We start from the raw sequence: 25194 nt of genomic DNA on the forward strand, positions 1-25194 counted from the left end.
GAGATTGAGGCTGGTAGTACTTCACATGATTTGTCCAGCCAGCTGAAGGTGAACCAAGATAGTATTGTGACTTCATTATCTCATCATGACAGGTATGTGGAGTTAGTTGGTATTGGTCATATTACTCAGGTGAGGAGTTTGCTTGAGTTACCAGTTGATTCTAGTTTACGGATATGGACTCGAGATTGTTATATTGGCATTTGGGATTCAGTTGACTGGATATCTTTAACACTTTTTGGTAGCAGTGTTTGTTTGGGTGCTATCATGGATTTGATTAGCAGATTACATGGTGTTGTCTTTTCTTGTGCCAGTATCTTGTCTGATGTTGGTATTAGTTTTTATACACCAATGTTGGGCCTTGTTCATATATCCAGTCGGCCATACTTGTTGGAATGTGTTGATGATATTTCATATTTGGCAGTGTGTATAGATGAGTCCCAGGATCATATTGGCATTGATGACATCCAGAAGGATGCAATGGGCAATTTTGAAGACTTAGTTTCCTTGGGTATAGAGGAGTTGGACAGAAATGCTAATGTTTTTGATACTCTGTATGTTGATATGAGTTTTAGATTTGATTCACAGGATATGGATGGTAATACTCTAGAGACTAGTAACTTTGAGGATACTCCTTTAGACAGTGCATCAGAGGAGGTTTGTAGGAGACAGTCAAGCCAGTGCCATCATGTGTCTAATCAGTTGAGAGTTAGTGACCAAGACATTGCTATCACTTGCCAGCATTTCGATGCTGCTCGTCAGTTGTTAGCAGTTTATGGATGGGGTTCTCCTACTAGTGATGAGCAGGGAGGCAGTTATCTTTCCTTGACAGAGTTCCACTCTTTATGGGAGGCTATCCAGATTCTGAGACAGGATTATATGCAGTTGGTAGCCGACAGAGATTATCTTATGAAGTGGGGCAGTACAGCATATGATGCATTGTTGGCCAAGGAAGATGAGGTGAGTGAGATTACTGAGCAGCTTGTGGTGACTTCTGAGATTCTTGAGAGTACACAGTTGGCTTTCAAGGAGTCACAGTTTCATTTGGCTAAGGTGACCATGGAGTTAGAGCGACTACAGTCTTCACCTGATTCTATACAGTCACAAGCAGTGGTGTTTGGTGATCCGAGGATGTCCATGGCCGAGATTGTCAGAGACAGTGGAGATGGGGATGCATCCATTCTTGATACTAACATTGGAATATCAGGTTCATTCCCACTAGAGTTAGGTTCAATTGAGTTGGGTGTTGTAGCAGATTGTTGTATGCCTGACATGGTGGTGACCTCTAGTACTAATGGCACAAAGACTAGAGATGTTGTATCAAAGACCATGTGTGACATTGGTGAGCTGATAGTTGGCATGGTTCCTACTAGTAATACTACTCCCTTCGCAATGTCTTCAGAGGTAGTAGTCAGTTCCAATTTGGTTAATGATCGATTGCAGTTAGTTACATCTGGATTGCAGTCTGAGCCACTGACTGAGATTGGTGCATTCTATCGGCATTACACTGTGAGGTATGCTCATCTATCTACCTTTGATGACCATGTTGATGAGATGATGATACAGAGATGTACTTTGGTTCCTAGTGCTTATCATCAGTTATGGGACAATTTGATGCCTCAAGATGAGAGTTGTGATGGGCATGACATGGCGATAGGTTCTACAGTTGACAGCTTGATAATACATGACTTAGAGCAGGAGTTTCAGAGTGATGCTTCAGCAGGTGTTGTTATTGATTCTACTCCTTTGGCTATGACATCTCTTGACTTAGCTGGTGATCAGTCACAGTGGGTTGTATCACTTCTTCATGGTGAGCTGTTGACTGAGGTTGGTTTTTTTTATCAACATTATATTGCAGGGTATGTACATCAGTTAGCATTTGATCCTTGTGCTGAGGAGTTGATGGTAGACAAATTTGGTTTGGATTCCATTTCTTACTCTTTATCTTGTAATGTCTTTTCACCATCAGCAGTGTATGGGAGTTATGGTTATGAGATAGTGGCCGAGGATTTGCAGAGTTGTGTTGACTGCAGGAGTTGTACAGTGTGTGGATTCTCCATACTTGGTACAGTTTCATTCAAGAGGGTTCACCATTGTTTCAGAGTTGGATTGTACATTCCATATAGGCCAGTGGGATGCGTTGATGGTATTTACTGTGTTGGTAGTTTGATTTGTCCACTTTACTTGGGTTCTGATGTTCTAAGAGTTTGTGCCTCATGGGTTTTTGTTTGTGGTAGTGGTGATTTTGGAGTTTGGTTGAGCTATAATTGTCAATTTGATTATGGATTCCTCTTGGTCATATTGCAAAGGATATTGCAGGAGCCTATGTTAATTGGTAGTAGTATAGTTCATGACTACATTTGGGATCCAGGTGGATTGATTGGTTTATTGTTCAGCCATTGCTTGAGGACAAGCAATGATTGGGAGGGGAGGACTTGTCATGTCCCCTTTTCAAATAATTTAAAAAAAAGAAAATCTTTGCTAAGGCAGGCAGGCCCAAGAAAGTGAAGTTTCGGAAAAAGGGAGTTAATCTTTGGAAACCGTTGGACTAATAAATGATAATTATTATTAAAATATGTTTCATTAACCTCTCTTGGACGTGAGTTACAGTTATGCCCTTTTTAAAGAGGTTTGGAGGCATTTTGGGGGGATTCCAGACTTGATTTTCGCTCATTCTTTGTTATTCTTCAGAGGCTGCCAAACCTGTGGAGAAGGAGACCCAAGAACGGGAGTTTGCAGGTTTCCAGGGAGACCCAAGAACGGGAGTTTGCAGGTTTCCAGGAAGGCTAAGGACGGGAGTTTGAAGCCATTCCATGTGCAGGCTCATACAGAGTTTGCCTTTGTGCTGAACAGTGCTGATTTGTGAGTTTCCGGGTGTATTTTTGTAAGAGTTTGGTGTTTCCGGTTGAGTATTTCATATCAGTTTTGGTTGCTGCTGTATTTTAGACTTTAAGCTATTAAAATAGATCTGAATATACATATTGGGACGTGATTAAACTTCTGAGATAGATTATTAGTGTTCTTGTGGTGTTTCCGGGCATATTTTGTGCTATTTCGGGAGCCCGATGAGCATAGTTTTGGTCCTACATTTTTGAGCTGTTGTGTAAAGGCTATACGGATCTGGAAATGTAAATTTGTAGGCTGTTATGCTGCTGAAAGTTCTGTAAAAATTTCCATTTTCAGATTTATTAGTAATTGGTGAAGCTGTGAAGCTTTTGGCACAATTTTTGGCATACCCGATTTGGGGTTTCTTGAGAAATTTGGAGGATCTTTGTGATATTAGTTGTTTGATCTTAAAGATCTGATTAAAGGTTGGAAATATCATGTAAAATCAGAAAAGGGACATTTCAACTACAGTGCTGATAGCTTCCTTCTAGTATTTGATAGCAACATTCTTCTCAATCATTAGTGTCCTTGCACAATCCATGATGGATCTTTTCTTCTTTTAGCTATTCCATTCTTCTCAGGAGTACCAGGAGCTGATACTACTCTTTTGATTCCTCTTTCAATGCAGAAATTGTTGAATTCATTTGAGATGAATTTACCAACTCTATCTAATCTTAAGCATTTCAATCTTTTTCTAGTTTCTTTTTTTACTCTAGCAAGATACCATTTGAATTTCTCAAAAGCTTCTAATTTTTCTCTTAGATACATAATAGTCATCATTCTAGAATAGTCATCAAGAAAATAAATGAAAAAATTTTCTCTACTATAAGTCTCTATTCCAATAGGTCCACATAAATCAGTATACATAATTTCCAAGACATATTCAGATTGATAGTTTTTGCTCTTAAAACTAGTCTTTCCCATTTTACCAATTTGGCAATTCTTGCATAATCCAACATCAGGTTTCTTCAAATTAGGAATACCTCTTACTCTTCTGAGTTTGCATTAGTCATATTATCAAAGTTTACATGACATAATATTCTGTGCCATAGCCAACTTTCTTCTGCTTGAGCAATGAAACATGAATAATCACCAAGATCAAGATAAAATAGGTTACTTTTTGTTTGTCTGCCTGATCCAATTAGATTTCCTTGGTTATCTAGTAGTCTTGCCTTTCCATTCATGAATTCTACCTTGAATCCAATGTTGTTCAGTTGTGCCACACTTAGAAAATTATGTTTTAGTCCTTCAACGCAATAGGCATTGTCACATACAAGTTCATTGGTTAATGAGATTTGGCCTTTCCCTTTTATGCAACAATGTTTATTGTTTCCAAACCTTACACTACCTCCATCATAGTGCTAAAAAAGTTCAAATTTAGTTTTTTCTCTAGTCATATGGTGAGAACATCCACTATCTATGATCCATGTGTCATTTTTGCTAACATGAGAGACAAGTGCCATCTTATCTCCTTCATCATTAGATTCATCCTTTACAATAATATACACTATTTCATCTTCATTGTTATCAAAATCTTTAGCTATAAAACAAGTTTTCTTACCTTTGAATTCTTCTTTCCTTTATACTTGTGGCTTTTCTTTTCTTCCTTGCCTTCTTTGTTTGGACACCTAGTAGCAATATGACCAATTTATTCACAAGAGAAACATGTTAGAGGGATTTTACCTTTGAACTTTCCTTTTCTCTTGGAACATTTCTTTGCAAGTAGAACTTCAAAAATTTCAAGATCACTATCAAAACTTTCTTCAGATTCTTCCTCACTTTCTGATTGATTATCTTTTATTTTCTTGCCTTTTTCTTTGAGTGAGAGTTTAGCTTCAAATGTAAACTCAATATTCTTGGAAGCAGGAACATAGTTGTCAAAGTTGTCTAGTTCAAAAGCTATCAATCTTCCTACTAGGGCATCCAAACTTAACTTGTTATTTGGATCACATCTCTTTTCTTGAATAATAGACACTCTAATTGCATAGATAGGAAGCAAAGTTCTGAGAACTTTACTTACCATAGTTTCTTCTTTGATTTCTCCTCTAGATGCTCTAATTGCACTAACACTAGCCTAGATCCTTTCCACATATTTTGCAACATTTTCATCTTCTCTCATCCTCATTTGATTAAACTATCATCTAAGGCTTTCTGCTTTGGCTCTTCTTACATTGTTGTCACCTCCATAGATTTCTTTCAGCTTGTTCCACATATCAAAAGTAGTTCTACAGTCTTTGACCTCATCAAATTTAGCATAACTGAGAGCAGAAGCAATGTCAATCATCATGATGTTATGGTTCTTCTTCTCAACAATATCATCAACTGATAATGTTCTAGTTGGAGTTTTATATTCTTTATCAAGATATTTGCATCCTGAATCACTGATGGTAGCCAGATGAAGCCCCATAAGTCCTTACGATGCTACAAAGTTGTCTCTATTTAGCTTTGGAATCTTTGTCTTGTAAGACATCTTGATCTTTAGCTTAGGTCCTTGAAACCTTCTCTGCAAGCACCAAAAGCTCTGATACCAATTGTTGGAGATATAAGAGGAGTAACTGAGTGAGGGGGGGGTGGTCGAGGTGAATTAGTTACCACTAAAATAAATCCCAGATCCCTTAGATGTCAACTATAAAATTTAGACTTAATAAAATTTATCATTGCTAATATTCGGTAATTGCTATAACTAGGTAAATGCATAGTGTGAATTACTTTAGCAAATCTTAAAGTGTTATTAGAAATTACTTGCAAGCATGAAAGAAATAATATGAACACATGAGACACCAGAATTTAATGTGGAAACCCAATTTGGAAAAAACCACCAATGTAACTAGTTACTATTTTTCACACTTCTGAAGTGAGCCCTGTTAGGAGCCAACCCTGTTAAAGGTTACAAAACACACTGTTAGGTGTGACCTTGTTAGAGGATTTAATCACCCTGTTAGGAGTGGCCTTGCAAAAGGTCTTAAGACAATTCAATGGAATTGCCACCTTGTTAGAGAATTTACAAATGGCTGTTAAACCAACTCTATTAAGAGATTTTAGATCACTACTACAATGGTTAGAGAGTAACAATGAAATGACCTGATTGTGATGCAACTAAATTGCTTATTACAGATCTTTGCTCTAGTTCATACTTGATCCTTCTTGATCGAATGATACTTTTATGCTCCACAAGGAATACTGCTTATCCTTCAAGTTTGCTTCCTCTCACATCTTTTTCAATTCATTCAACTTGCATCTTACACACTTTCAAATCACGGCTTGACCTTTTACTTATACCTTTCAGATTGTCAAGTTGGCTCAAATGCAAATTAGAATAACTAATATTCATGATCTCAGTTGGCTAGAATCAATAGGTAAAATAATTAAGCCTTGTATGCCAAAACAAGAAAATCCATTGGTAACTGACTCTGCTCGGTAGAAATTGATTCTAAAGCGATTTCTTGTGTTAACCAACAGAAGCTCAGTTAACACTATGAACTTACAACATTCCTTTGGTAACTGAGTGAACATAATTAACATTGACTCTGTTCAACTTTCCCTTTATTAGCCGAGTGAGCTCGATTAACACTCTTTTCTACATAACTTCCTTTGATTCCTGAGTGAGCTCAGTAGATACTGCCTTCTGCACAGAGTAAACTTAGGAACGTTTGGTAGATTAGGAAAACTTTCCTCACTGACCAAGTGAGTTTGGTTTGCACTGACTGTCAACTGATATGACATTTGTGTAACATCAAGGAAAATACACAATTAATCAATTGTATCCAACATCTCCTTCATCTCTCTTTTTCCTCTCTTTTATTTAGGGTTTAGATCCTCCTTAAATAACTATCTAGAGAAGATTTTATATCATAATCAACCATCCAAATTTCTCCTTTTTGCCACTTAGTCCTTCCATTTTATGATTGGTTATACTGCCTTCATAAGGATTGATGACATCTGAAAAAATGTATAAACAACTCTTTAGTTGTCTTCAAAATATTTAAATCATGTATAGAAGTCAGTCAAAATGGTTTACACAAGTGCTTCTACCATTCCAAACACATATACCAAAACTGGTTTACTTGGCACTTGAATACCCTGATGCTTCGTCATAACTAATACTCATGTTGTCCCTAAGCTTCTGTATTCTCAACACTAATTGTGTGACTTGGCATGAACTGGTACTTAATACAGATTGGGGTGCTCAGCAACCTAAGACTAGCTCGGCTCAAACTAAAATGTAAAAAATTCCAAAATCATTTAGCCTTCATTGGGTGGCTCAATCGCAATGATAACCGATCAACTCTACCTTGGTAATGACTAAGCATTTGACAGTAATAGGAAACATGACTTGGAGATCAACAATCTCCCCCTTTGACATTAGTGGCAAAAATGCTTTGTCATGGCTTATTATTCCATTCAAAATAGAAAATTAGCACCCCCCGTTAGACTATGACTCAATCTTCATAAAGACTTTACTATATACACCATATATGCATGTCTTCAAAAATGAGTAATACATTACATCATGGCATACCTTCTATCTTTAGCTAATTTCCCTCTGTGGCATATGCTTTCTCTTTAGATCTTATTCCCTTGTGTGTGTGTGTGTGTGTGTGTGTGCCCCCTTATTTTTGTCACTTATGGCTGAGCCTGGGGTGAAGTAGTCAAACCATATTTATCCAAAAATAGTTTGGTGCATTATCCCAACTAGTTTTGACAGATTCCAAGACTAAAAATTTTAATCTCTAATTGAGTAGCTAATTCAACTAGACTTTTTGCAATAGAGAGATGTTAATCTTAGCTTGCTATCACCTTAGCTAATGCTACTGCTCTCTACATTACCTCCAAATGAGGTATCAACATAGATTGAATGGAAATAAATTTATCTCTCATGTGACTATTTGTGGCTTGTAATTCAGCCAATATCCCTTGGGCAAAAATTAATTTGTTAAAATGAATAGAGCTTGAACTTGCATCCATGCTCAAAGAATTTCCTGCAGACTTTGGGTCTAGCTGCACTTTATCAATCTAATCTTGAATAGCTTGTGTGAACCTTGGTACATCAAAAAATGTTTTATAGAAAATTTGAATATCCTTTACAACTGGTTTTATATTATTTACAAGGTTAGAAAGTTCAACTTATCTTATAGTAATCTCGATTGACACTTTGTCCAAATCTTTTTTCTCAAATTTCTTCTCAGATCAGTGGAATAATTTCTCAATTGCTTTAATGACATCATTTTTATCCTTCTCAATAATGTACCTACTCATTAATACCATGTACATATCAAATTCATCAACAAAAATATCCTTAATCTCATGTAGTACTTGCCTTTGCTAACATTCCTTTTTCATTTCTTCTTGCTTTGTCTTCCTAGCCAATACATTTTGCAAAATTTGTGTCTTATCAAGAGTCATATTGTGAAGATCAAACTTGGGAATTATTATTACCTCATTTAATGTCACTATCTTTCCAAATTACTTGACCTTCTTCATTTTGTTTGCCTTAGGTGTGCTAGTGCTCAATAATGTGATTTGCAATGGTGTCACTTCAACAATCGACATCATCATCTCTTTTCCTGATGTAGAAATACTTACTACAATGGTCTCCTTTTGAGTAGATACCACCTACTGATTAGGTGTAGAAATTTTTTATGTTCTAGATAGGGTAGAAGGCACTACACTTGAAAATTGAGCCAATGCTTGAACTGTCACTTGCTCTTTTTGTTCCTGTGATTCTTTGGTCCTTTTTTGTACACCCTCCTTTATTCCCTCAACATGAAGTCTTGAGGCATTAGTTGTAGATGTATCTACTTTCTCTTGCTCATCTACTTCTTCTTTTTCAATGACAAGATTAGCCTTGGGTGTTGAATGTAGAAGTATAATTATTGCCTTGCCCTGTTCCTTGACACTTAGATCTTGTAGGATCTAATCTTCAACTATGACTGTTGAATGAATAGGTGTTGAATCCATAGTTGGTGCACTCTCAATTATTGGATAATCATGAATTTTTATTATAAATAAATTGATGCATGGTAGAGGTGTATTTGAGGTTGCTTTAATGAATGCTTCATTCTTGAGTTCTTCCTTAGTCAAGACATTAATATTTGGTTGTGTTTCCTTAGGTATATCTTCACTAGAGACAACATCTTTTATTCACTCTCCTCTATCCTTTCTCCTCATTTCTTCCTTCATATTTTCTGACTCATTATAATTTTCCTTATTACCTAGTTTAATTATTTCTTCCTCCACTAGTACATTTGAGGTCATTTTTCGACCAAAATTTTTGACCATTTATTAAATTGGTCGGTATGGAAAGGGAAAATATGGCTTTTTTTAAATCTATGCCATGTTGGTCAAAATTTTGACCAACACGAGCTTAATATGTAAAAAGGGCAAATGCTGCCCATTTCATTGATTCTATTCAGCTTCAACGCGCGCGGGAGTTGAGGAACCAGAGCTATTTGACCAGAGATTTGCTCTGATGGGTGCATTGATCTTGAATTTATTTCACTTTTTTTTCTATTATCATTCAGTTCTAGAGAAAATAGCATCAGGGTAGGGTTTACATTTGTTGGGAAAGAGCTACATTGCACGATGTGAGCTATGGGCTAACTGGGGCTTGATTTGTTAAAATAGTATTGATATTTATTTTTTGGCAGTCGATGCATTTTATACAGAGTTAAATTCATTATGATGTAATAATTTAAAATTCTTGAATCATTGGATATCATAGGTAGATTAGGGTTTTGTCCAAAAAATTTAAATTTAGTATTATGCTATAAGATACCTCATGTGTTGGTACCTGATGTTGAGACTTACATGTAGGCAAGTGTCTTGCAGAAGAGTTATCACATTCATATGACAAAACAATGAACCATATTGCAGCTCTTACATCTACTAGATATGGTGTTAGTAGAATGAACATGCTCAAAGCTTTCTTCTCTCGAGAAGTACTGCTTATGAAGAGAAACTCTTTTGTCTACATATTTAAAGCAGGACAGGTGAGTCACTTGGATCCCAAATTTGGGGAGCTCAAGCATTCCTTTTATTTATCTTATCAGAGAAAGAAGAATGAATCCTAACAAATATATAATGCAGATTGCAGTTATTGGGGCAATCACAATGACACTATTTTTGCGCACAAAAATGCACCAGCAGAACATTACAGATGGAAATCTATATATGGGAGCTATGTTCTTCAGTCTAGTCCATATGATGTTTAATGGATTTCCAGAAATGTCAATGACAGTTGGCCACCTTCCAATTTTCTACAAGCAAAGAGACCTCCTATTCTATCCAACTTGGGCTTATGCATTACCAGCATGGATAGTGAAGATCCCACTATCTTTTCTAGAAGTATTGATTTGGGTTTCAGTTACATACTATGTTATTGGCTTTGCACCAGAAGCTGAGAGGTAACTCTAAAACTTTGTATCTTTTCTCATATGCAATCTTGGATGCATAAAAGTCATTCTAATCCACTCACAAGAGGTTTAATAGTTCTTTGTGAATAATACTGTTTCATAGATGTGAGAGAAATAATAAGAAATATAATGATTTTAATCTTAACTATTATACATCACTTGTTGTATTTATAATAATGTATTGAAGTGATTCTTTTCAACACCAACATTCCATCTATGGTCAAGAGATGGACAGAATAATTAGTTCTTCAAATTACTTTACCTAAACAATACTAAGCTCGGGCCTCCTTAATTTAAACAAAGCACTTAGTAATGATCTTCATATAATTTCAAGAACACAAAAACTGGTCTGCTGTTGTAGCAGATAATTTGGAAGCTCACAATGTATTATTTGCAGCTCAATTCTACCTCTTATTTACCAAGTTCAATGATCCTTACTTATTTGTTAGAAGTTGAGTTTAGAAAATGTTACATATTGAAAAAAATAGATTCATGCTGTGTAGCTCATGCTTATGATGCTCTGTACTCTGCTAGCTAGTCAAATTTGTATCCCCCACAACAGCCGGTTTTGGATTTTGTAAATATTTTATTTTAATTTCCTTTTAGTTATGCAATTAGAAACATGTCAGATGAGCAAAGATATTTTTTTAAAACTTTGAATTCTATATAGAAGTGCGCACAAACATGGCTCGGTTTGTTAGGCAGAGGTGAAATCAATCTTGATACTTAATAGTTTCTTCCTACAAATCACCATCTGCTAAATCTTATCAATACATATTTGGGCCTTGAACTCTGAAGTGTCCTAGTTTTTCTCATTCCAATGTTTCTTCCATGCAGATGGCAACCAGCATTTCAATGCAAGCTCGTTTTATTCAGTTTTCTGCGATCATTTTGATGTTATTTGAGAAAACAATTTTACTTTTTCCCCCAAAAATTAACTTGTTGAAACCCGTTAGCTAAAAGATCTTTGTTCCAAAAACTAGGAAGGTAGATAAGTGTTGATTTCTATTAATTACAAAACCCTCAACAAACCACTACAAGAACTATTCACTCCATCAAGTTGATTGTCTCCTTGAACAACAATAGACAAAAGACTCCACAAAGATTGTTTGTGTTGTTATGTCGTCGAATTCGCGCACAACATGTCGATGTATGATAAAAATATTACAAAGCTAACCATGTTGATGCTATTTCAATTATAGTTCTAGCTCAAAAGATCATATTACATGTTCAAGAAGCCATCCTTAAATTTCTTTACGGCATAAAAATGGGTGTGGGGAGTATTGAGTGGGTATTGGAAGGGAGTGACAAAACAAGAGTTTGGGACAATATTTTCTAAAACTAGGAGGATTCTTTAGTATGTAATGAATGCATGTGCTATGATTCAGTTTCTCTAAGTGAAGCCCACATTCAAGAAGCCAACCACCAAAGGTAGAAGACCTCTACGATCACTACTCAACATCTTTACTTACTAAGATATTATATGATAGAAGAATTAGTCATGTTGTTTGTATACAAATAAACCAATGGTCATCAACCTGTTAACCTTCTTGGACTATGCCCTTTAAGACGAGATGTTAAATCTTCACTAATTTTGTCCATGAATTGATACTGCTTAAATAGGCATATTCCTTTGTCTATGGGGAACATTTAAAGCAGACAACCTTTAAAAATCATTAGTTCCACATATTTTGGCTGATTAGGAATATAAGCACCTTCAATCATGTAAGGGAATGGACTCACATCATGTAAGTCTCAACATCATGTATATCCTGATTCTCATAACCCTGCTCCACAAGAAAATCCCCCCAGCACTGCTTTAATCAAGTGCATCAGGCGCGCACAATCGAGACAAAAGAAGAAAGGGGATTCTCATTTGGCTATAGATCATCTTATTCTAGGATTATTGGAGGATTCACAGATTGTGGACAACTTTGAAGAAGCAGGCGTGAGTGCTTTGGGTGTTAAATCTGAAATTGAGAAGCTGAGGGTTGAAGGAAAGAAGTTGGAGACTACCTTTGGTCATACAAACTTCCAGGCTCTGAAGATCTATGGGCGCGACCTGGTGGACCTAGCTGGGAAGCTTGACCGAGTTATCGGTAGAGATGAAGAGACCAAGAGAATCATTAGAATTCTATGTCGGAGGACGAAGAACAATCCAGTGCTAATTGGAGAGGCTAGTGTTGGAAAGACTGCTGTGGTGGAGGGACTGGCTCAAAGGATTGTTAGAGGAGATGTGCCAAGGCAAGTTGTTTTATGCTAAACAGGTTCTTATTTTTAGCAATTCTGAAGTAAAGAAAAAGCTTAATAAGAGAGGAACATTTGACATTTATGCCGGTCTTTTTATTTTTATTTCATATACCCTAGGGCTTCCTGTAGGATAGATAGTAGTAAGCGTACATTAGTACTTGCAGAAGGATTTCATAATTTGTTTTATGTCAGTTATATTATTGCTCAAAATTTACATTCAAATTTTCCTTTGGTGGCAATATATACGTTACACTGTTCTACATGGCACACCTCTTTCTAAATTAGCAATTGACAGTTCAAATGATGCAACACTATGCCCCCTTATATATTACTACAAGCTGAAATTAATAACACTGAAGCAACTTGCACAAGCTATTCTAAGCGTTAGATATCTGGTCAGCATGATTCCTTGTGCATTCTGGTTAAAGATTGACACATGTCCTTGTAAACTAGTTTTATCTTTGTAAGCTAACATATAATAAAATGTTGATGCTTGGGAATATTTAAGTAGTATTAGGATAGAAAATGGCATTAAATTGTAGTTTTTGCAGTTGGTTTGGGACTTCATGAATTTGCACTTTGACATTCATAAAATTTCTTTGGAATTTTGCAGTAATTTGTTGGAATTTAGATTGATAGAATTGGAAATGGGAGCCCTAGTTGCTGGAACAACGTACAGGGGTGACTTTGAAGAAAGACTAAAATCTATTTTGAAGGAGGTGGATGAATCCCAAGGAAGAGTCATTCTTTTTATTAATGAAATACATTTGGTTCTCGGTGCTGGTGAGTGTTTTTTTTTTATTGTTATCTTTCTCCATTTGATTAAATCTAAATATGTATCATTATAATTAGTTTTCTTCAATTTGACAAAGGGGGTTTGTCCCAGGACGTGCTGAGGGTTCAATGGATGCTGCTAATTTATTGAAACCAATTCTTGCCCGCGGCCATCTGAGGTGTGTGGGAGCAACTACACTGGACGAGTATCGAAAATACGTAGAGAAAGATGCTGCATTCGAGCGCCAATTTTAGAAAGTTGGCCCTTGATTAATTTTATTGGTGCATTTTATTTTCAGGTCTATATCACTGTAGGATCATAGATCACCTTGTGAGTAGATTATCTCAACAAGTGTCTTTGGCAGGTGTACGTGGTTGAACCAAGTGTGGCCAACACAATCAACATTTTGCATTGTCTGAAAGAAAAATACGAGGGTCACCATGGTGTGAGGATCATGGACAGAGCATTAGTGGTTGCTGCCCAGTTATCGAGTCATTATATAAATAGTAAGTTCTTCAAATAGATATTCATATGATTTAAGTGGTGATAGAAAAAGATGACATTGTGTGGCAGCTCTTTAGATATGAGATTTTATCATAAATGGACAAACTTTTGATTTTAATCGAGTGATTGTGTATAATTAATTACTTGATTTTAAAGTATAAGAAGTTTGTTGAAGCTTGAGACACTAATTTTCATTGAGTAGAATGCAGACATTTTGTGGGCTTTGTGAAATTGATTAATTATTGTTTTCTTGTTTGGACTATGAACAGATCGAAATCTTCCTGACAAAGCAATTGATCTGATTGATGAGGCATGTGCAAATGTGAGAGTGCAATTAGATAGTCAACTTGAAGAAATTGATGCACTTGAAAGGAAACAAATTCAATTAGAAATTGAGCTCCACGCTCTTGAAAAGGAGAAAGACAGAGCAAGCAAGGCTTGGCTTGTGCAGGTTAGTATGGAGATCTACCTTTCTTTTAAAAAGATTGTTTTTCTATATTGCATGAGCATTGTATACACACATAGAAAGAGAAGATTATTGTGGTATGCAAGGGATTTCTGTAGGATAATGTACTGTTCTTATTTTTCAAACTCCACAGGTTCAAAATGATCTTAATGAGGTTAGAATGTTGGGATTTAATAAATGGTTATAAGAAGGTATTAATGGCCGTGGACGAACTACCCACCAAATAGCATTGTCATTGTCATATTGTGGTGAGCATTCATATTTGTAAAAAAATTGGGCACCAACATTAGTAGGAATGATCCTGAGGGGGTTCCATTGTTTAACATTCAACCTCACAAGAGATGGTCTCTTGTGAATCATTCTGTGTGAAAAGATGCATTATATAGATTGATTTCATTCAATAAATGTGCAGTTGATTCCCAAAAAAGTGACATCTATATCTTTCAAAAGTTATGCTACTAAATGTTGGGCTCGATCTGGCATAATGAGCTACTTTACATTCCTCCTATGACCTTATTCTAAATCTCTCTAGGATAGATGTTTATTATTAAATCCATTCTCTACTTTGCATGTTATATAGCAGCTTGAGGTGTCCCTTATTGCTTGCATTGTGGTAATAGCCAGTGTTTGTTTTTAGCAAAAGGGTGAAGTTGAATTCCTTTTTCTAAAGAGATGAGCTACTTACTACAAACTCTCACAAGGAAACAGGAAGTTGACAAGCACATTAGGGATACATTGGACAAAGTTTTGGTTCTTCATTTTGGAAGGGCCACAGATATTGTCTGCATGCAACTTGATGAAATTGTAACGTTTCCTCTCTAATGCCACGAACTACAATCAGGCCATCAACCCCTGCCCACTACTCAAAGAAGAATGACTAAAACACAGTGGAACTATGCTTCTAGCTCCACAGTCACCATGAAAGATCTGTAACTTTCATAATAGTTCTCTAATCTCCAAGATACATTTGTAACCACCACCTGCTGCAATTAGCAATTTGGAAATCCCTGTGATGCTATAACTGTCTGTTTTTCCATTTTCAAAATTGAATTCTATTTTCTATTTTTGGGATAAGGAGCTTATTTTAGTCACATATGATCTCAAGGGGCATTAACCATCATATAGGTTAACCATTTGCAAATTTTATAGACTCCTATTCAACTGGTACACTTTATTAACAAGAAAAAATTTCCACAATCAGTCATAGTAGAGAGATGCATATTCTGGATTCAAATTTGTTTGATCTCCTATAGCTCTTCTCATCTTGATGATGGATCATTGAGTGTGATTCGAAATGTTGATGCAAAAATGTGGCACACAATCTAATCCAAAATATGCATCTCTCTGGTACACTTTACTTTCAGTTGTATTTTATTTTTAAGAGTGCTTACAAGTTCCATCGTTGCCTTATTATTTATTTATGAATTGTGTTTTTCATCATCAAATATTTTGGTGTCTTGAAATTCATGTTCTATGTCATTAGCCCATGTGAAATGACTAATAAGATTGCTCATTTCAATTTCCAATATTGAAGGTTCTTACTCTTCTGAGTTACTAGAGTTGAAGAATAAGTAATCTTTTTTTCATCAGGGTGAATTTCGCTTGTTCTCTCTTGTTATGAGAAGCATCTTTTGACTGTTTTATGCCCCATACCTCCCATTTTATGTCTATCTATTTCTTTTATTAGAAAATATCTAGAATCATAGAATGACTTGTCTGTCTTGGGTTTAACTATAGCACTAATTATATTTTTATTAAAAAAATAATTTTTTTTCTTTCAAATGATTTCATCCCTTTGACTTGAAGAAAATAACAGCCTAGTTCCAAACACTACATGGTTTTCTTAGCCTTTGATGAGTAGTTGCTGATGCACAATGAATTATGGAAAATAGATGTCTGACACCAACCACAATTTCATTCTGAAAAGTGAAAATTATTAGTTGGGCCTGTATAATAAAGTTTCTTGTCTGTTCATTTACTCTTTTATTTTTGATTAATAACTTACTCATTAAAAATTATGCAGATCTTTCACCTCCACATTTTAGCCCTCTTGTGATCTGTGTCTTGCAAAAGTGCCTTCGAGTTGTCGAGTCAAGTTCCAAAAGTCAGAAGCTTGCCCACCAGACAATGATTTCATTCTATGTAGCCAGTGTGATGAACTTTCTTTTGCAGGCTTAGGTGTGTATCTGTTCTTCCTCATATAGTTCATTCTGAGTTTGAAGTCAGATCCTTATGTTGACAAGTGGATATTTCCTCTCATAGGCTAATTCAAGGTCATTATCTTTCACAATTGTGACTACTTTGCTTCCAAAAATCAATCAAGTATATCAATCTAATCATGGTTCAAAAGATTTTATTTGTGAATGGAGTCCATTGAGAAGTTTGCTTCATTTTTCCCAAGGCATATTATCCAAAGAGCAAGTGAGATCCAGTTTGGAATCAATAGATACTCACTTTTTGGGAAAAGGAAATCCTACTATTCAACGATCTCTTTCCCAAGTTCTGTCACTTGTAGAGAATACAGATTGTGAGAGGAAATTTGGTGCAGCAACTGCATTTGGATCCTCCATAGTATCTGCAATGCCAAAGGAAATAGTGGAAAACTTTCCTTCCCTTGTTACATTATGCCATAAAGTGTTTGGAAAGAACTTTTCTGTCTTGTTGGATTTGTTGTGTGCACATAGAGATCTTTTTGGTAGAATTGCTGAGGCTTGGGATGATTATTTCTTATTGGGTCTGAAGCTTGCTAGATATTTTTATCAAACAAGTAGAGATAATGGTAATCTCCAAGTACATCATGTTGATAAGCAAGACTCTTCTTTGGATGATGGGTTCAAATTTTATCAAATGAGACATAAAAGTACAGAGAAGCAGTCACTATCTGTTTCCATGGGTGGTAGATTTTCTAATGATTCGGCTACTGTAGCTTTTGTTTCTTTTATCCAATCCATACCATTCTCTATTTTGTTTATGTTAAGTGCAAATTGTTATCAATCAAAGCTTTTGAGCTACATGTACATGAAAGCCATTCTGGAGGCAAAATTATGTCAAGTTTCTTTTGATTACATTAACATGCTATAGTTGATTTTGCATTGGATTTTACAAATAAAATCATCATTGAGCGAAGAGGCAGACTCAAAAGAGCAACTAGAAACTTTCTTTTCTCTCTTAAGGCATCTTCTCTCTTAAGAGCAACTAGAAACTTGCTTTTCTTATTGGGTCTGAAGCTTGCCAGATATTTTTACATGTGTTTTGGAAGGTTACTTTTCAAACAATTTTATCTCAAGATGCACTTTTCTTAATGGATATAATGCACTATGACCCTTGTAAATTGGTAGTTTCATGAATCTTGATTTTGTTTTAAAATAGGATAAAAATTCAGTGGATGTCTTGTTTGAGATTAAAATGGTGGGTATATGTTTAATCTAGTTCTGTACCATATTGCCTACCAGCTTTCTTCAGCACACTGAAAAAGTTCTTTAAATGGCATTCTCTACTTTTTGTTTTCTACATGTTTTGAGTTTTTTGTTTTTGGTGAATTGCTGTGAAAGGAGATTCCTCCCATTACATTGAAAGAAAGTAATTTGATTACAATGACTTCCTGTAATTTGGCTAAGATCATGATGTGAATGCCTTGAGTGATGTCTTGCAGTCTTTTGATCTGATCAGGAGAAAATAGATTTCATTGAAGTTTATAAAATAAGCATTTGTTTGCATGTTATTCATTGCCAGTCTTTTCCTCAGAGTGATGCATGCATCATGTCTTCGCTCTTGCTTGCTATTGAAATGCATCCTCAACTAGGCCTCCTTTTGAATCTCTTCTCAAACCAGCAAGTGTTGTCAATGCCACAAACCTATAGACTCGATTCACTGTGTTGTTGATCACTCTTCTACCACATTCAAATTTTTTGAGTGATTTGTATTTTTTTTAGTAGATGTATTCCTGTTTTAAGCTATAGACAATGAATCAGAAATAGACTTGGTGAGTGTACTTCAATTGTCAGCTTGGCGAGATGACTTGGGGAGCTGACCTGGCGATCTAACATGGTGAGTGGACTTAAAGTGGCAACTTGGTGGGGCAAGTTGGCGAGCCGACTTAGCGAGGCCAATTAGAGATGCGACATGGCGATTTGACTTGGTGAGCAAGCTCGATGAGCGAACCTAAATACTGACCTTGATGAGGCACTTTGGTGGGGTGACTTGATGATCGAACTCAAAGAGTCAACTTGGCAAGCATACTTGAATAGTTGACTTGGTGGGGCAAGTTGGTGAGCCGACTTAGCGAGTCCACTTGGTGAGGCGAGAGGTGAGTCAACTTGGTGCGGTGACTTGGTGAGCTAACTTGGTGAGAAGACTTAAAGACTGACCTTGATGAGGTGCTTTGGTGGGGTGACTTGATGAGCAAACTTAAAGAGTCAACTTTGTGAGCATACTCGAACAATCGACTTGGTGACATGACTTGGTGGGCTGGCTTGGTGAGCCGACCTGGCGTGCGTACTTGAACAGTAGACTTGGTGAGCTGACTAAAAGAGTCAACTCATTGAGGTGACTGGGTGGGAGTGACTTGGTGAGCTGACTTGGAGAATTGACCTAGGGGATGGGCTTGGTGAGAAAACTTGAAGAGTCGACTTGGTGAGCGCACTTGAATTGTCGGCTTGGCGAGCAGACTTGGGGACTTGGTGGGACATGTGGGTGAGCCAACTTGGTGAGGAAACTTGGTGACATGAATTGGTGGGCTAGATTGGCGAGCCAACCTTAAAGAGTCAACTTTGTGAGTGTACTCGAACAATCGACTTGGTGACATGACTTGGTGGGCTTGGTGAGCTGACCTGGCATGCGTACTTGAATAGTAGACTTGGTGAGCTGACGTAAAGAGTCAACTCGTTGAGGTGACTCGGTGGGTGTGACTTGGTGGGCTAACTTGGAGAGTTGACCTAAGGGGCAGACTTGGTGAGCGAACTTAAAGAGTTGACTTGGTCAGTGTACTTGAATTGTCAGCTTGGCGAGTTGATTATGGGAGTCGGCCTAGCAAGCTGATATGGTGAGTCAACTTAAAGTGGTGACTTAGTGGTGCAAGTTGGTGAGCTGACTTATCGAGGCAACTTGGTGAGGTGACTTCGCGAAGAAACTTGGTGAGCTGACCTACTAAGTGTACTTAAAGACTGACCTTGATGAGGCGCTTTGGTTGGGTGACTTGATGAGAAAACTTAAAGTGTCAACTTGGTGTGCCGACCAAGTGAGTTTACATGGTGAGCGAGCTTAGAGAAGCAACTCTATGGTGCAACTTCGTAAGCACACTGAGTGAGCCCACTTGCTAGGGCAAGGTGGTAAAACCACTGGGTGAGTCAACTTTGTGAGCTAACTTAATGAGTTAACTTGTTTGAGGTGACTGGGTGAGCTGACCTGGAGAGTTGGCCTAGGGGGCAAACTTGGTGAGCGAACTTAGAGAGTTGACTTGGTGAGTGTACTTCAATTGTTAGCTTGGCGAGCTAACTTGGGGAGTTGGCCTGGCGATCTAACATGGTGAGTGGGCTTAAAGTGGCAACTTGGTGGGGCAAGTTGGCGAGCTGACTTAGCAAGGCCACTTAGAGACATGACATGGCAAGCTAACTTGGTGAGCAAGCTCGATGAGCGAATCTAAAGACTGACCTTGATGAGGCACTTTGGTGGGGTGACTTGATGACTGAACTGAAAGAGTCAACTTGGCGAGCATACTTGCACTAGTGCATTTGGGTTCATTTTTCGACCTTCATTGATCAAATTTTTGACCCAATTTGACCAACCCATTGGTCAAAATTTATCTGGTCAAAATTTTGACCAACTCACTGGTACATGATTTGTCTCAATCATATAACTAATTATATATTTTTCATATTAGTTACTATCAATGTTTTTTAGGCATTCTATAAAACAGTTCACATGCCTTGCGTATGATATGACATTTTGCATGCATCCTGGACTCTCTCTCATCTGACTAATGATGGATTACGTAGAGTGATCTAAAACCATGATGCTAAAAAACACACAATCAAATCCAAAATGAACTTGCACTACAAATGGATTGTGGAAATCTAATATTGGTAAAATTGCATGCATGTCTACCAGGACAATCACAACTTAAACATATATTTGTCCTAGTAGACATGCATGCAAAATTAACAATATCAGATTTCCACAATCCATTTGTAATGAAAGTTCATTTTGGATTTGATTGTGTGTATTTTTTAGCATCATGGTTTCAGATCACTCTCCGTAATCCATCATCAGCCAGATGAGAGAGTGCAGGATGCATGCAAAATGTCATATCATATGCAAGGCATGCGACTGTTTTATAGAATGCCTGAAAAAATCTTTACACCTACCTGTTGGTAGAAATTTCAACCTTCATTGGTCAAAATTTCTACCTTCATTGGTCAAAAATTTTGACCTTCATTGGTTGAAATTTCTACCTTCATTGGTCAAAATTTTTGACCTTCATTGGTCGAAATTTCTACCTTTATTGATCAAAATTTTTGACCTTCATTGGTCAAAATTTCTACCTTTATTGGTCAAAATTTTCTACCTTCATTGGTCAAAATTTTGACCAATTCCTGGTAGAACTTGCACCATGGCTATGGAGGTTTTTCGACCAACGTATTGGTCAAAATTTTGACCAACCAGAAGGTTGTTTGAAATTTTGACCGAAAAAGTTCCGACCAATGGGTTGGTCGAAGTTGGTCAAAGTTTGGTCAAAAATTGGGTCAAATTTTCGACCAATAATGGTCAAAAAATGGTCTCAAATGTACTAGTGCTCCTTTTCTTCTTGTGATATTGAAATTAATAGCCCAAATGCCTTCTTCCAAACCAATATGTTTTCTTGCACTACATCTTCAATTTTATTTTTCAAAATTTTATAAGCCTATGTCTTAGGCATAAACTTCTTGGAAAAATTCCTTAGGGTTATAGACATATGTGTCTTTCGTGAATTTGGCATAGTTTGGGCTAATGTGGTTTCTCTTACTTGTCTTTCAGTAAACAATGCCCTTTTCCATTTTCTATCCATTTTATTGTATAACTCATCAGGAATTGTGATGTAGGAGCATCTTGGGTGTAAGGGTAATCTTGCATCACCCAAAAAATATTTTCTTTTTAGTCTTTTCTATTTTAATAAGGACTAGTATAGAGAGTGGTTACTATTTATGGGAACTTGCTATTTTTAGTAAGTTTGTCATACGAGCTTAGAATATTCTCATTTTCTATATGAAGGTTCATTATAGAATTATATGCCTACCATAAAAATATCACTACTCCAACTTAAGTATTAGAGAAGTTGTTGCAGATTTTTGATGGAAAATTTTGTAGAAAAATCTTTAGGCTCATCGTTGGAGGCCTTAAAGTGCTGGGATGAGGTCTGAAAACTCAACAAAAGGGCACCAGCACCATTTTGAACATATAGATCAGGAGTTGGCATTTCTAAATTTTTTTTATAATATCCAATCGAAGCAACGGTTTGTAGTTATGGCCTTCCAAAGTTGGGCTACATGAAATATTTAAAATAATTGTCAAAGATGTATTTGGTTGACTCTATATGTATTGTTAGGGTTTGTCAGCCCTAGGTATTAAGGTTTGTTGTCTAGAACCTTCTTGGACAGCATAAAATTTCCTATTTAAGAAAGCCATGAACATTGTCTAGGACAGCTCTAGGTAGTAGTTCATGACTTTGTCTTGCAGATTACTGTAATGAAGGCATCCATTTGGGATAGCATATTGTAATTGTGAGTTCTATAATTTTACATTTGTGGCAATAATAAGAAGTACATATTTTTTTATCAAATTTTTTGTTGTTACTTTTTTCTTATTATGAGTTTATGGTATTAAGGGGAGCAACCTTCACCAAGTGGTATTAGAGCTAGAGTTCCTGAGTGTGTGGACAAATTACCAGCTGTGAAGTAGTTTGCACCAGGACCATGGTCTGGGCTGAGTGTGTAGATAGATTGTCAATTGTGAAAATTTGCACTAGGGTTTTAGTGGAAGCATGAAAATTCCTCCATGAAGAGAGCATGGTGGAAGAGTTGATGGTGTTACACTTGAGGATTTTAGAATCCTCTAGAGGAAAATGCAAGCAATGCAAGAATAGATTTGTAGAGGAATCAATCTTTCCATAGGAGATGATGAAAGTGAGGATGAAAGAGAAGAAGAAGGAAATGTGGACTCAGATGTAGTAGAGGAAGTTCTTAACCCAGAGGAGGCAAAGGTTTTTAGTGCCATTTCTAGTCTTGGAAAAGACATGAGTTTGATGTTCCCATATTTTTGGAAAATATCAAACTAGAGGAATTGATCAAATGGATCAATGAATTGGAAGAGTACTTTGAATATGAAATTATTGAAGATCTAGTTAGGGTCAAGTTTACAAAGGCCAAACTAAAGGGTCATGCAAAGATCTAGTGGTGGGAGATCCAATTGGATTGAAATAAAAGAGAAAAGGACAAAATCTCTAGATGGGATTGGATGGTAGCTAAAATGAAGTGATAGTTCATTCCCATGGATTCTGAGCTTGATCTATTGAAGAAAATTCAAGGACTAAAGCAAGCAAGAAATTTTTTTCAAGAGTATATTGGAGAGTTCTAACTAGTTCTCATTAGAACTGGCCATGCAGAAGATGATAAGGAGAAAGTAGATCATTACCTTAATGGGTTAGGGCCAAGCATTTAGGATGAGATGAGTCTTGTTTGAGTAAATAGTATTGAGGAGGCATATCAGTTTTCCCTAAGGGTTGAGGAGAAACTAAGAAAAAAGTTTGATAACAAGAATAGTGGAAGAGGTCACGATGGAAGATTTGGCAGATGATCTTATGGGGGCCATAATGATGATCAAAAGAACAAGGATGAAGCTAGAAATAGAAATTAGAACTAGAGGGGAAACAATTCCAATCATTTACATGATTAGAACAATAGAGATCAGAGTGGAAGAGGCAGAGGATAAGGATCTAGAACAGGAGATTTTTGTGGGAAATGTTTTCACTATGGAGAAGAAGGGCATAGAGCATTTGAATGTTCCCATTTCCAAGGAAGGAAAAATCAAAGAATATAAGGTTAGGCTAGAGTTGCACATGTTGATGAAAATGCTAGATCATCACATTCTAAAGATTTTGAAAGGGGAGAAGTCCTAGTTAACATAAGAGCTCTACTGAGTGGTGAGAATGAATCTGATCAAAGAAGGAGCTTGTTTTGCACAAGGTGCAAATGTGAAGATAAGTGTTGTGATGTGATCATTGATGTGGAAGTACTAACAATCTGGTGTCAAAAACAATGGTCTCAAAGTTGAAGCTGAAGAAATAGAAACATCCATCTCCATACCATATTGCTTGGGTGCAAGATGATCACAAGGTCATGGTCAATGAGTAGTTCCTAGTTAAGTTCAAGATTGGAAGCTACCAGGATGAGGTACTATGTGATATCATACATATGTAATATGTCATATGTTGTTGGGTTGGTTGTGGTAGTTTGATAGGCATGATGTATACGATGGGTAAGAAAATACCAACACTTTGACAAAGGATGGAGTGAAACATAAGTTGATGCCTTTGAAGGATAATGATGAAAAGGTATGTATTGCTACTAGAATATGATTTGTTGATGGAAAAGAGTTTCTAAAAAGTATGAAGCATGAGAATATGTGTTTTTCTATAATTCCAAAAGATAGTAAAAAATAAATAGAGGAGGTGCCTACAAAAGTTGCACATATGTTAGGAGAATTTTTTGACATTGTATTAGATAATGTACCTAATGAATTGCCCCTAATGAGGAAGATCAGTCACCAAATGGATTTGGTTCTAGAAGCCACTTTTCCAAACAAGGCAATGCACAAAATGACAATAGCAAAAAGTGAAGAGTTAAACAGACAAGTTCATGAATTATTGTAGAAGGGGTTGATTCAAGAGAGTCTGAGTCCATATACTGTACAATCCATATTAGCACCAAAGAAGAATGGAGAATGGAGGATGTCTACAAATTATTGGGCTATCAAAAAGATCACAATTAAGTATAGATTTCCATTGCCAAAGATGGATGATATTATGGATTGTTTGAGTGGAGCTGAGTATTTCACAAAGATAGATTTGAAGCGTGGGTAACATTAGATTCGTATCAGAGAAGGTGATGAGTGGAAAACTACTTTCAAGACAAAAGAAGGACTATACAAGTGGTTAGTCATGCCTTTTGGGCTAACTAATGCATCGTGCACTTTCATGAGGCTCATGAATGAGGTACTGAAGGAGTTTCTGGGTAAGTTTGACATTGTTTGTACCTAAATGGTATTTTAATCTTTAGTAAGACATTGGAGGAGCATTTGTTCCATATTAGCAATGTGTTTGATACGTTGAGGCAAGAAAAGTTGTTGATAAACCTGAAGAAGTGTAGTTTTGTAAAGAGGGAGTTGGTGTACTTGGGATTTGTAGTCTTAGAAGATGGTCTAAAAATGGACACAGAGAAAGTGAAGGCTATCCTTGAATGGCCTACTCTGAGGAGTGCAATAGAGGTAAGATCTTTTCATGGACTGGCTAGTTTTTACAGAAAGTTGATAAGAGGTTTTAGCAGTATTTGTGGACCCTTGATTGAAACAATGAGAGCAAATAGGAAAGAATTTAAGTGGACTGTAGGAGAAGGTAAGAGTTTTAATCTGTTGAAATAGAAGGTTATTGAGCAACCTATTTTATCACTTCTTGATTTTAACAAGGTGTTTCGAGTAGACTATGATGCTAGCGGCACTATAATAGGAGCTATTTTGAGCCAAGAAGGTAGACCTATTGCTTATTTTAGTGAGAAATTGAATGATGCAAAAAGAGAATATTTTGTTATGATTAGGAATTTTATGCTCTATTTCAGGTATTGAAGAAGTGGAGGCACTATCTTCTTCCTAAGGATTTT

General features: G+C 36.5%; 2 pseudogenes; both read left to right on the forward strand.

The window, feature by feature from the left end:
* Positions 1-14477, forward strand: part of LOC149570423 (chaperone protein ClpB1-like) — a 103809-nt pseudogene extending 89332 nt beyond the window's left edge.
* Positions 14478-14962: 485 nt separating this feature from the next.
* The window catches only part of LOC149570424 (metal tolerance protein A1 pseudogene), a 54254-nt pseudogene continuing 44022 nt past the window's right edge, over positions 14963-25194 (forward strand).

Source organism: Cupressus sempervirens, chromosome 3 (genome assembly GCF_028749045.1).
Source record: "Cupressus sempervirens isolate cs-2001-9-10 chromosome 3, ASM2874904v1, whole genome shotgun sequence".
Taxonomy (NCBI): Eukaryota; Viridiplantae; Streptophyta; class Pinopsida; order Cupressales; family Cupressaceae; genus Cupressus; species Cupressus sempervirens.